Genomic DNA, 13,523 nt, shown 5'->3' with positions numbered 1-13,523 from the left:
ATGCATTTCTCTGTAAATCGGCAGAGAAAATGTTCCTGTAAACATCTGAAGTCATTCTGCTGCTCCTCCTGAGTTACATCATCAATAAAGATTAGTGAGAATGTTCCAGAAGCAGCGGTGCAAGCCCAAGCCATGATGCTACCTCCACCATGTTTCACAGATAAGCTTGTAGGTTTTGGATCATGAGCAGATCCTGTCTTTCTTTCTCCACACTTTGGCCTTTCCATCACTTGGGTAGAGGTTGATCTTGGTTTCAGAACTTTTGTGACTCATATATTTCTGCTCTCAAAGTCTTCTTCGAACGGTGGATTGTGATACCATCACCTGTGCCCTGTGGAGATTGTTGTTGATGTTACTGATTATTTTTCGGGGGGGTTTCTTCACAGCTCTCACAATATTTCTGTGCTCAGCTGTTGTTTTCTTTGGCCGACCCATTCGGTGTCTGTTCCTCAGTACACCAGTGGTTTCTTTCTTTCTCAGGACATTCCAAATTGTTCTACTGTTTATACCCAATGTTTGTACAATGTCTCTGATTGATTTTCCCTCTTTTCTCAGTGTCAAGATGGCCTGCTTTTCTCCTATACACAGCACTTTGATCTTCATGTCGGTTTATCCTTTTTAACATCAAATGCATTCTTCACAGGTGAAACTGAAGGCTGAAACCAAGATTAGATGTGCAGAGCTAGTTATTGTTCAAACAATCAATCTAACAGGACACGCCTGGGTAACAAGAAAGTCGCGTGTTCCAATATTTTTTGCTCGCCTAAAATTTGGGTGGTCTGATAAAAAATGTACTATGTTGTTTAATCTACATATAAATACCAGGTATTAAAGGCTCTTCTCATATTCATCTTTTGATCTCAAACCTAAATGTCTTCAGTCTACAGCAAAAACAAATTAATTGGCCTTGCCGTTCCAATAGATTCAGAGGGGACTGTAGGTACATACGCAGTACAATGAACGTGCCCCTCTCATTACGGTCTGTGTGAACATCTACTATGAGCAAAATTCACATTTTCTCTTCAATTTGTATGCTGTAATTTTCTTTCTAACCTATACAGTCCCAAAGGACTATTATCCACTGTGTGCACCCAATATAAAATATTCATTATCCAAATATTCCCTAGGGATTGGTTTTAAATGCACACTTTAAAGCAGCAGTAAAAGTAAACTTCTGGAAAGGATTCCTGTAGAGAGAGGTGATATTGGAATGAACTTCACAATGCGCATGAGTATCAAAACAGCCAACAAATAGCAAAGAGACTAAGACGCCATTCATTAAGCTTCAGACATGCAGAGTCATCAGGGAAATGTAGTTATTTTAATACGCCTCTAAGCTCATTCAGTAGCAACAAAGAAGATCAATCAAAGAACGTAACACAGCAAATGAGTCTTAAAATGGCTTCGACTGCAATCAATATGTAAGAAATTCCACTTCGATTTCTTTGTAGCCATTTTAAATTAAAATGATGAAGAAATAAGGAAGAAATTAATTTCCGTCTAATTTATCACAGTACTGCAAACTAGCTTCGCAGAAGTCAAAATACAATTATGCAAATGAAGTGTAAGATTAAATATCTAAACTACGTGCCCTTTCTTTGTGAGAAGATAGTTTTATTAGGCTGTTTAAAAAAAAAAAAAAAGTTCCTTTAGAAGAGGAGCTTTGGATGTTGAAACAAAATGTATACGGCTTTGCACCATATTGATTCAATGATTCGGATCAGTTCACTGGTCTTAAGATTTATGATAAACCACTGAGTTTGGGGCGAAAGGTGCGAGTGTGGTAGTCATTTCATCAGTAAAGTCCGATACCATGCTGGCAGCTCTTGAATTTCTTTCTCAGCTCTTTTTTTCTCACGCTCATGCTTCGTTATGCCTGTCAAAGATATCACTCTCAAAGCTAATACTTTTTCACCTTCGAATTTTGCAGTACCTTTGTTTTTCAACTTCAGTAGTTTGCACAATACTGAATTTCCAGGGTTGGAAATTACTTGAGTAATTGTAGTTCGTTACTATATTTTATAGTATTTATAATATAGTATATTCTATAGTATATATTACTATATATAATAAGATATATTAGGGGCGCATGGTGGCTTAGTGGTTCGCCTCACACCTCCAGGGTCGGGGGTTCGATTCCCACCGTGGCCCTGTGTGTGCGGAGTTTGCATGTTCTGCCCGTGCTGCGGGGGTTTCCTCCGGGTACTCCGGTTTCCTCCCCCAGTCCAAAGACATGCATGGTAGGCTGATTGGCATGTCCAAAGTGTCCGTAGTGTATGAATGGGTGTGTGAATGTATATCAGATTGTGCCCTGCGATGGATTGGCACCCTGTCCAGGTGTACCCCACCTTCTGCCCGATGCTCCCTGAGATAGGTTCCAGGTTCCCCGTGACCCTGAAGAGGATAAGCGGTATAGAACATGGATGGATGGATGGAAGATATATTAGATATAGTTTCAATGTCATGTCAATTAATCTGCTCTGAACTATTTAATTTAATCAGTTAAAACTGATAAACTTGCTACTTTATATTACTGTTTCTTTTTAATATTTCAGTACATTTAAAAGTAGCAAACATAGTACATATCTGGCTGGATATTTTCACTTTTTTTTATTCGTCATATATTGTATACGTTCACTTAAATGTACTTTTTCCAGTACTTTTCCACCCTTTGACTGAGTCACATTAAAATTAGATTGTGTTTATATTTGATCATTTGGCTGCTTTAATTGTATCTTTATACTGTATATCTATATCAGTATTATGTATCTGTTTATAGTACGGTTAAATTCTCAATTCTGATTGGTAAGAAGGTGTTGATTAATTTTCTAGCCATAACTGTTGAGCCACCATGAGAGTTTTGATCTTGTCTCCACCTCTGCATCATCATTAGTTACAGTAGTTACCCTATAGTGTTCACCTTTACTATGTTTAGTTCTAGTTTTCTATTTATTCCCTGTCGTTTCATAATATCTATGGGGAAATATCCGTTCTCCCAGGTTTCACAGTAGTGCAGCATTTTGCGTTATTGCTTCACAGCTCCAAAGTCTGATCCTGAGCTCTTTGTCTGTGTGGAGGTTCTCATGTTCTCACCACGCCTGTTTGGGTTTCTTCTGGGTTCTCAGGTTCCCCAAAACATGCCAGAAGGTAAAACGGCTATGATAAACTACTTTGTCGTAATTGTTAATACAATTGATTGGTGTCCCATCCAGGCTGTATTCCTGAGGTGTCATGCCCATTTTCCAGAGATAGGCTCCGGATCCACCACCAAGCGACTTCTGAAGATGAAGGAATTCTGGAGTAAACACATGTCCCTTCTCAGTGCAGGGAATGTGATGCCTATCCTAATCATACACTCAGTAGATAGAGATAAAGCCTGAACAACACTTTTTGAAGCACATGGATTAAGCGTGATTGTACAGTACATGCAGCACACTTTGGAACTAAAAAAATTCTCTTTTTTTAAATTTTAGAACAAATGCTTCCAAGGGATTACGCACATCTGTCTTGGTTGAACCAGATTACAGAAACTTTTCAAGTGGGTTGAAGGGGTGTGGGGTTGGGGGTGTGAATGGAGGTTGGAAGCATTGAAACCCCGAAACTGTTAATGCTTTACTCAGAATGTGCGCGCGACCCGGTGCCGATGCGCAGCGGCATTGCGCGCGCGCACCGTCAACCGAGAGCAGCGGCACTAAAGAAGCGCAAGGCGGGACTTCTTTCATGCACTTCTTTCTTTCTTTTTCTTTTCTTTTTTTTTTTTTGCTTCTCCTATAAAACGACTTTAAAAAAAAAATCAAAACACCTCCTGTGCAGAATTTGTGCTACACTCTCTCCGACTCTTCATCTGAAGGACTGCCGCTTTATAATCGCTCTGAAAGTCGCTTTTGGAAGTGCGGCGCATTACGTTTACGCACAGCACTTTTCCAACACTCGCCACGCGACGGTCTGGATATTTCTCTGGAATGGACTCAGAGCTGAAGTGTAAGATATGAGGACACTTGAGTGGACCGAGGCTTCAGTCTGATGGAGTGAGTAAGTGCGTAAAACGCGTCCTGCTTTAGATCACTGCGTCTCAAAGTGAAGGGGAGGAATGGAGGGGGCTGTGATTTTTTAAGAATAATAATAATAATAATAATAATAATAATAATAATAAAATGATTTTATTTTGTTACACTATTGGAAATCTTTATGTTCCCACCCTCCATGATCAGTTATAAGTTATTCTAATATCTATTCGACTTCTTTTATTTATTATTAGTCTGTTTGACTGCTTACTTGAACGGAATGGCTTTAACTCATTAACTCATCACCAAGTAGGACTTTCATTAATATCAGCTTGGAGGTCCCTAATTTGTCCTGTCGGTGGATATTTCACTATTAAAACCTAATAAAACCTAAACGGATTCAGTAAATAGCCGAAATATTATTGTACACATTTCAAGAAATAGGCTAATACTTAACCCTTTCATGCACAGTCAGTGTAAGGCTGCTATATATATATATATATATATATATATATATATATATATATATATATATATATATATATATATATATCACCGCCAAATTTAACATAAATCCTAACATTATTCAGATTTGTGCTGCTTTCTAGACTATATGCCATTCCCAGTGTAATGTGTCCTAGATATAGCTTTACAACCTTTCTACACAAACTCCTAAATTAAGTACATATATATTCGTAATACTTTCCTTGAAGGCCGTATGTATAATGATTTATGTGTGCATTCGTAAGTTATAATTATTCATGAAAAGGCATTACAGTTTATAGCAATATTTAGAATGCATTTATAAACAGATCCCAGGAGCTATCCATTGTAAGAAGTGTTTATAAGACATTATATTGCTAATAGCCAATCATTTCAGTCAGTCCAATTAAAGCATTACATATTCACTAAACCGAAGTGAAAAAAAAAAAAAGGTTTGAAATGTTATTTATTGATAAAGATTTCTGGTATAATTAATCTGTTAAAGAAAAAGCATGCTTAGCACGTTTGCTTTGCACCTCTAGAGTTGGAGGTTCGAATCCCACCTCAATGCTGCATGAGCAGAGTTTGCATGTTCTCCCCTGCTTTTCCTCCACAGTCCAAAGACATGGGCTGTAGGCTGACTGGTATCTCTAAATTGTCCGCAGCATGTGAATGCGAGTGTATGCGTCCAGGGTGTCCGCCACCTTGTGCCCCAAGTCCCCTGGGATATGCACCAGGCTCCCTGCGACCCTGTGTAGGATAAGCGGTATGGATGGATGGGCTTGTATCATGTATATCATGTTAACAATTAACAATGCATAATAAAGGCAGCTATAAAGTGTCATCTGCATGTAGTTTATTATGACTATGTCCTTTATAGAAAGTGTTACAGAAATATACACGTCTTAATTGTTTTAAATATTTATTTTTTTTACCTCTAAAATCAGCTGCATCATGTAAAAATCCTAAACTGTGTAAGTTTGGTACCTCTAAAGTATATTGCTATCTTTTGTTCCAAAATGATATTTTAGCCCTAACTGTGTCATAAATGAATACAGAGCATTAATACCGACTCGTGAGTGCCAGCTCAGGTGTGGTATGTATGATTGATGATTAATGAATGATCGTCTATACTCCAGCATGCCTGATCCAGCTCAGTTAATGTGTATGTTTAACAGGTGTGTTCGAGCAGGAAAAAAAATCATGAAGTGTACTAGACTCTGCTGTTTAATGTTTAACAGATTATTGACTGCAGAAGTGTTACTGGTGTTACATCATTTGAACCTATAAGAAGTTGTGGAGCTGTCTTTGTCTTTAATTTATTTATTCATTTTCATATGGTTCATTTACATGTGATTCATTTACATGTGATTCATTACGCATGATTCATTTACATGTGATTCATTTTCATGAGATTCATATTCAAGTAATACATTTTCATGTGATTCATTTACGTATGATTCCTTCACATGTGATTCATTTTCATGTGATTCATATTCAAGTGATACATTTTCATATGATTCATTTACGTATGATTCATTTACATGTGATTCATTTACTAATTTGCTTCTCTTTAAATCCAGTTTTAGACTGTGATATTGCAAAGGTTCTTCCAGATTATTACTTGCTACACTGTATGAGATAACCCCAGTAAAACTGCCTTGAATTCTCAATTCTGACTTGATCAGACATTGTTGATTCATGTCTATAGCAGCAGCTATGCTTATAGTGTATCAGCTGTAATTAAATTCACAGGTTTAGGCTATATTAATGCACTCGTTCAATTCAACTCAATTTTATTAGTATAGTAGAGTTCTTTTAACAATGGACGTTGTCTCAAAGCAGCTTTACAGAAACATATAAACACAGGATAGAGATTTTATGTGTGTGAATTTATCCCTATTGAGCGAGACGGTGGTGACGGTGGTGAGGAAAAACTCCCTGAGATGATATGAGGAAGAAACCTTGAGAGGAACCAGACTCAGAAGCGAACCCGTCCTCATCTGGGTAACAACAGATAGTGTGAGAGTAAAAGAAAGTTCATTATTTTTTATATGAAGTCTGTTTTGTTGAACTGACACACTGTTCACTAAAGGAGACCTGAGTGCATAATTGTAGGTGGTAACTGCAGTCCCAAGGCCAACGCAGCAACTGTTCATGTGGAATTGAGGTCCAAAACCATTTCCATAGTACTTCAAGCAGCACCATCCTCAGCAATCTCCAGGCTGCACCGCTTGGGGTCGTCCTCAGTGGCAGAATGTAGCCTCCAAATACGTTTCTAATATGTTTCTAAATTATAGTATGTTATTGTTTCTGTAGTAGCAGCTCATTCACAGCGACTTGTATGGCAGACGCTTCACGTAAACTAAGATCGAAAACATGTTATATAACAAATAAAAAAACATATATTCGCTGGTATGATGAAGTTTTCCCTAAGGAGACATTTATGGAAGGAGTCCCCAGTGTCAGCGCTTCATAACAGTCAGTAAAATTTTTCTCCACAAGATCTTCAGGACTGAGAAGTTTGTACTTTCCAGTTTGTCTGTAGCATGACAAGCTGCGTTTCATGTTTAGTCTTAGTGACAAATAGCTGGAACTGCGTTCTCGAGCGGATGTTCCATGACATAAAGGTAACTATAAACAGATAAGTATGACGTGTTGTTCATTAATAATTTACATATTGCAGTGTTATAAGATTCATAAAACACTTTGTGGCGTGTTGGAATAGGAAAATAATCAACTTCTAGTGGTAGCAATAACTCTTTGCTTTGCATCCAGCTGCTTCACATCATCATCAATTTACATTCCTTACCTAGTGCTACTTTAGTAGGAAGGCATAGTGGTTAGCACGTTCATCTCACACCTCCAGGGGTTCAATTCCTGCCGCTGCCCTGTGTGTGCGGAGTTTGCATGTTCTCCCCGTGCTGCGGGGGTTTCCTCCGGGTATTCCGGTTTCCTCCCCCAGTCCAAAGACATGCATGGTAGGCTGATTGGCATGTCCAAAGTGTCCGTAGTGTATTAATGGGTATGTGACCCTGTGATGGATGGCACTCCGTCCAGGGTGTACCCCACCTTGTACCCCATAGTCCCTGGGATAGGCTCCAGGTTCCCCATGACCCTGAAGGATAAGCGGTATAGAAGATGGATGGATGGATGTTGCTTGTCCCTTTAGTTGCCAGCATGTTTTTGAAGACAGGGTGACTCTGGATTTAATGACACAGCAATGAGAACCATCACTAAGGAATCTGTGTTTGTAATTGTGTGTATGTGGATTGGATGAGGACACACAAAAAGCTCGGACGGAATCCATTCGCAGACTTGTTTTCAGAGAAGGACCTATCACTTATCCCCACTGTAAAGTTAGTTTACTTACTGCAATGTGTGAAAACTAATTTACTTTAATAGACCACAGTCAGTTTTACTGTCCACCATTATTTCCCCAGTTTCATCTTCTCCCTCTCTCTCTCTCTCTCTCTCTCTCTCTCTCTCTCTCTCTCTCGCTCGCTCTCTCGCTCCCTCGTTCTTGCAGTCCCGCAGCCAATAATTTCATGCTCGATAACGGTTGCTCACTGATAAAGTGCATGGATCATTAGCTGATAGCAATCTAAAACACTGGAGTCCTTTAACTAGCCAATGAACTTATGAATAATAAGGTCCAACAGCAGGAGCGGCTTGTGACCATGGGTTTTGTCCTCAAACAAAATTAAGTCAAGATATGAAAGAGCTAACTGTGTACTCCGGTTTTTATCAAGAGAACAGAAAGTAATGTAATTTGGTCTAAAAGCCAGCTCCACCAGCACACACAAATAGGCTACTAAAAAGTCAAACAATACATGAACATCTCTGTCATAAAACTGCCACTTCATTGTTTCATTTGCCTGATTTGCAAAGAAATGTAGCTAATTGATCGTTCAAATACTGTACGCAAATGATTCAATCAAGGCTTTTTTGAAATCAGATGTTAGAAATTAGAAATAGAGACAAGGTGCAACTAGGATGGTTTCTGTTTGCTCATGATTGCACACCAAAGACACATTAAAAACCTAGCAAGTTGCATAGCTAGCTAGGTAACAGCATAGATCAAATTTGCTAATTGCGTCCTTTTTAATCATCTAAAAAGAGGGATGTGTTCATTTTGATAACTTTTTAATTTCAAGAAAACTGTTTGAAATTTTTTTATTTTTTTTTTACAAAAGAAACTATTCAAACTGTTTGATACAGAAGGTGCGTATCCTGTCACCATCGTTGTCATGGAATTCTCTACGTGCCGAATGCTCTTGCCTGAAGAGCGACGCGCTCGTGAACTGCCCGAAGCACGACAGCGTGCGCTTCCTGGTTGTTTACTGTTACACGTGTGCTTGTTTTGATTTCTGTCCTCTCTCCGCCCCTGTAATGTTATTGCTTGTTTCATAATGTGTCTCAGCTGTTCTGTTTCTGCCCCTTGATTAGTTTGTATATTTAAACCCCCCTGTGTCTTTGTTTCGTGGGATGTATTGTCTCTGTGTTTTCCGCCAGTACTATACCGAACCGTTTTTATTCTTGTACTTAGTTTCATCGTTTCTTGATCCTGTTTTCGTCCTCGCGTTTCTGATTATTGTTCTGCCTAGACCCACGCCTGACTTTGGATGTTGATATTGCTCTACATATTAGATTTTTACTGCACTCGCATCCGTTTCCACCATAATTACGTAACGATTGTGAAGTGTTCCAGACAAACACAGAAGGTAATATAACTGTCCTGTCTGCTGCTCCTCCCGGACTCATAAACAAAATGTTTATAGAGCGAGCATGGGGTAGGGTGATTAGCACTTATTGCAGTACCCATGTTTGACCATTAGGGGTAATAATAACTACATGGAAGCTAAGTGGGTAAGTGATCACTCTACCTCACAACCCCCCCCCCCCCCCCCATGTAGAAGAAGAAGCCTTATTTGTCACATATACATTGCAATACAATGAAATTCTTTTTTCACATATACCAGCTTGTTAGGAAGCTGGGGTCTGAGTGCAGGGTCAACCATGATGCAACGCCCCTGGAGCAGATAGGGTTAAGGGCCTTGCTCAAGGGCCCAGCAATGGCAGTGCTTGGCAGTGCTACTGCTTGAACCCCGACCTCCTGATCAGAAACCCAGAGCTTTAACCGTTCAATCACCACTCCCAAAGCCTTGCCAGTGTGCAATTCCAAGCCTTGTTTTCTCTGTTTGCGATATCCGGTTTGATTTTTGATCCCGATTCTCCTTCATTGTGCTGTTTGCCAGACCACTTGACCAGAGCTTGTTTTTAACTGATTTGGGCAGCTGTCCAAAGGCAGCTGTCTAAGATGTAATTTTCCTGAGCCTTTTATTGGATGTGAAACAGCATGCAGCCAGCATCTCCAGCAGATTCACCGCTGCTACCCTCTTTTGCGACTCCAATAAAACTGAGAGTTTTTACATTAGCCTTGTTTCAGACTACACTATGCACTACTTGAAGCTCGCCTAGAGCACCAAATCTGCTAGGCTTGGCACTGGGTTATTTTCATCAGTGCTTTGTCAGCTGATCCCTCAGCTATGTACATCTGTCCACCGCTCAGCTCAGTGCTCAGTGCTGAAAAGCCTCTGCAGCAAAACCTCAGCTGAAACATTTCAGACTTTCCACCTCTAACATTGGCTCTCAGGGATGAGAGACTGATATTTGTCAAGCTTGCAATCATTTCCTTAGTCCATTCTCTTTTTCAAAGAAATTGCAGCACAATAAAAGCCACCAGCTATGTGCGCTTTGATCAAGAGGATGATGAAAAGTATGTTCTTGCAATTTCCTCTGGGAAATCTTTGGAATATCCTGAGATTGACTTGCATCTCCCTGTCACTCACTGTAGCTTTGAAGAAGGCACTTGTTGTTGTTGTTTTTTATTCTTTAAATAATTCTTTAATCTTACTGCCAACACCCGGTCATATCATAACCAAAACATACTCTACATGATGAAAGGGCATGCTCAGCCAAGATTCTCCATGGTGAGTTTGATTCACAGAAACAGAATAATGTTAGTTCATGTTTCATATCTTATGTTTTTTAATGTCATCCCAGCCTCCTTATTATTTCATGGCTACAACCAGAACTTCACGGTCTTCCTCTTTTGCCGTTCAGATCTCATTCTGCACTATGATGAAGTACTCCACCGGGCTTGTATTGTTCCAGCTTGACCTGCTGATGCAACCAATGCAGCCAACACCAGCCTGTTCTTGTTCATCTTCCCAAAACCTTTGGCATGTTTCAGCCTCCCAGTTTACTTCTGTTACTCCACTGCTAGCTTGCTAACCACTTACATGTTTTCGGGATGCTAACGTGAGAATTCTTGAGAGTTTTGATGTTGGTAGCTGCAGACCTTAAACCTGCCAGACAGCCTGCTCTTCTCCTGGATATCATCCAGGTCTCTGCTTGAGTGAGTGAACAAGTTCTTTCCACTCTCCCTGCATTGAATTCAGCCCTAAAACACTTTCTGAGACTCCTTACAGGTGTCTCAATTATGGTAGGGATAGTATTATCTCCAATCTTAAACTAGAACTTTCATACATCCATCCATCCATTTTCTATACCACTTATCCTACAGGGTCGTGGGGAACCTGGAGCCTATCCCAGGGAGCATGGGGCACAAGGTGGGGTACACCCTAGACTGGGTGCCAATCTATCGCAGGGCACAATCACATACACACTCACACACTACAGACACTTTGGACATACCAATCGGCCTACCATGTATGTGTTTGGACTGGGGGAGGAAACTGGAGTACCTGGAGGAAACCCCCGCAGCACGGGAAGAACATGCAAACTCCGCACGCACAGGGCCATGACGGAATGAATCGAACCCCCGACCCTGGAGGTGGGAGGTGAACATGCTAACCACTAAACTTCTAGATTTTTAATGGTTTGAACTCTTGGTTGAACTCTTCCAGGCCCTCCTTGGTCCATTTGGGACTGTTACTCTCGTTGTTTTGACACCATCCATCAATGCCCTGATGATTTCTGGTGGATACTGCTTGCATTTTTTAATGGCTTTCCCACATCCCTACTTCTGCTAAATACAGAATCATTGAGTCGGTGCACTCTGTGAGAGTAGAAACGTCCAGTGATTTCCACTTGGTAGCCAAAATGTTGAACTGAAAGTGCCTCTTGAATTGAGTGTATCACCTGAATTTATGAGGAAAATGTTTTGCGGATGGTCTCCACTAGTTTTCAATGAGCTACAGTCTTTCTTTAACTTTTCAGCCAGGGGGTTGATTTCTATTCTTCTGAAGACGAGCCGTAAGACAGAGTAATGACACTCCTACATTATTTGCTGATTGCAAATTCATAAGCATATGCCTGTATCAGATTTTAATGATCGTAACTTTTCGTCCAAGTTCAAAAAAATCGAAACGTCTTGCTTTGTTGTAAATCTTGAATTCCTTATGCCTTCACCAAGGTTGTAATTTCAAACAGCAGCACTGTTGCTCCCTTGAGCAAGACCCTTAACCCACAACGGCTCAGTTCTTGGTTCTGCTTCACTTTGCTGTGGATAAAAGAAGACACCAAATAAATAAATGTAAATGCTTGAGATTGAGTTCACATCTCACTTTTCAGTTGATCTTCAACATGAAGAGCAAAAATGCTAATGAGGCATGAATCAGAAAACACCCCGCTCTGTTATGTAACATAAAGCACAGGAGGAAGTAGCAGAGTTTGTTGGGTGAGTGTACGTAGCTAGTACATTTAGCTTTGCTAATTTGCCAGACACTGCACGCCCACATTTGAGTGACTTTGTTGTGGTTTTAAAGTGAAGCTTTTACATACAAAACCCTATAGTTCACCTTCTATTGATCACCCGTCATAAACATTAGTCAATGGAAACGCGTGAACGAAACAGATTCGTTTATTATTTTAAAGTTTTCATTCATTTGCATTATATTGTAGATACAGTTATAAAGATACATTGGTTCATTGCATATTTCACATTCGCTGTAATATTTGATGAGAAATCATCGTTTTAGTGTTTAGTAAATTTAATCTGATATAATCTTCTTTTTTTTTTTCCTCTCCCAATTTAAAAAAAAAAAAATCATTACAAACACCTGTCCAATTCAAAGTGCGTCCACCTGAACGAATGGGCTTGTGCTTGATGCCTCACACTGAGCCCCGTACAGAGGAATTAAACTGCTTTGATAATCCCATTGAGGTTTAATCTGTGATTCTCAGTGACAATAAAGCAAACACAAATCCCGTCTCTCATCCTCTAATGCTGATTAATTCTCTCCCTTTCAATCATTTTCATACGAAACCTGCTGTATTCACTCTGTATCGTCTCTGCTTCTTTCCTCCTGATCATGCTTTTTGTTTGTCTTTCACTTTTCTGTTCCACTGCCTGCATGTTAAAGACGTTGGGTACTTATCTTATCTTATCTTTCTCCCTTACTTTCAGTTCCTAGCCTTTAGTCTCCTTCTTTAATTTAAAATTTTTTTTTAAAATCAAATAATAATAATAACAATAAAACTTATGCCTCATTCATCAATATTTTAGTAAAGTTGTGTGCAAAAGTTTGTTTGAGCCACACCGAACTAAAAATGTCTGCCGGATTAACAAAAGTTTCTGAACGCAGATTTTCGTACTTGCATGTATATGGTCATGAGTGCCACTTGGTGACCACCCACAAAACTCCATAAAAGGTAAAGTTCACAGTGAGCACCTTTACATGGACAGCAGTAACCTAATTATCGACCTTACTCTGAGTAAGATAATAATGTGATTTAAGGTGTTTACATGAGTCGCTTTTAGAGTATTCCTTTCATGTTCCCGTTTTACGTGTTATAGAACATAATTAGATTAACAGCACACGTCATTACGTCACCGCGCCACGCCGTCCGACGTTCCCTCCAGAATTTCACGTATCGACATACAGTTCGTTTTCATTATGGAACCGTATACAGTTTTGGGTGTTTTTATTCAATTTTTTACGAACACTTTAAGTGCGGTTAATTATTTGTCGTGCTGTACACGCTAATAGACGACTGCTTGAAGCCGTG

At 39.6% G+C, this 13,523-nt stretch overlaps 1 protein-coding gene across 1 annotated transcript in view; it reads left to right on the top strand.

Moving 5' to 3' along the window:
- Nucleotides 1–3,682: 3,682 nt before the first annotated feature.
- Nucleotides 3,683–13,523, top strand: part of htr1d (5-hydroxytryptamine (serotonin) receptor 1D, G protein-coupled) — a 43,644-nt gene continuing 33,803 nt past the window's right edge. The window contains exon 1 of the mRNA XM_047157860.2: nucleotides 3,683–4,028. The gene's annotated coding sequence lies outside the window, so the exon portion shown is untranslated. The remainder of the gene's footprint in view (nucleotides 4,029–13,523) is intronic.

The sequence above is a fragment of the Ictalurus punctatus genome, chromosome 9 (assembly GCF_001660625.3).
Source record: "Ictalurus punctatus breed USDA103 chromosome 9, Coco_2.0, whole genome shotgun sequence".
NCBI classification, from domain to species: domain Eukaryota; kingdom Metazoa; phylum Chordata; class Actinopteri; order Siluriformes; family Ictaluridae; genus Ictalurus; species Ictalurus punctatus.
This window is presented reverse-complemented; position numbering and strand designations above follow the sequence as displayed.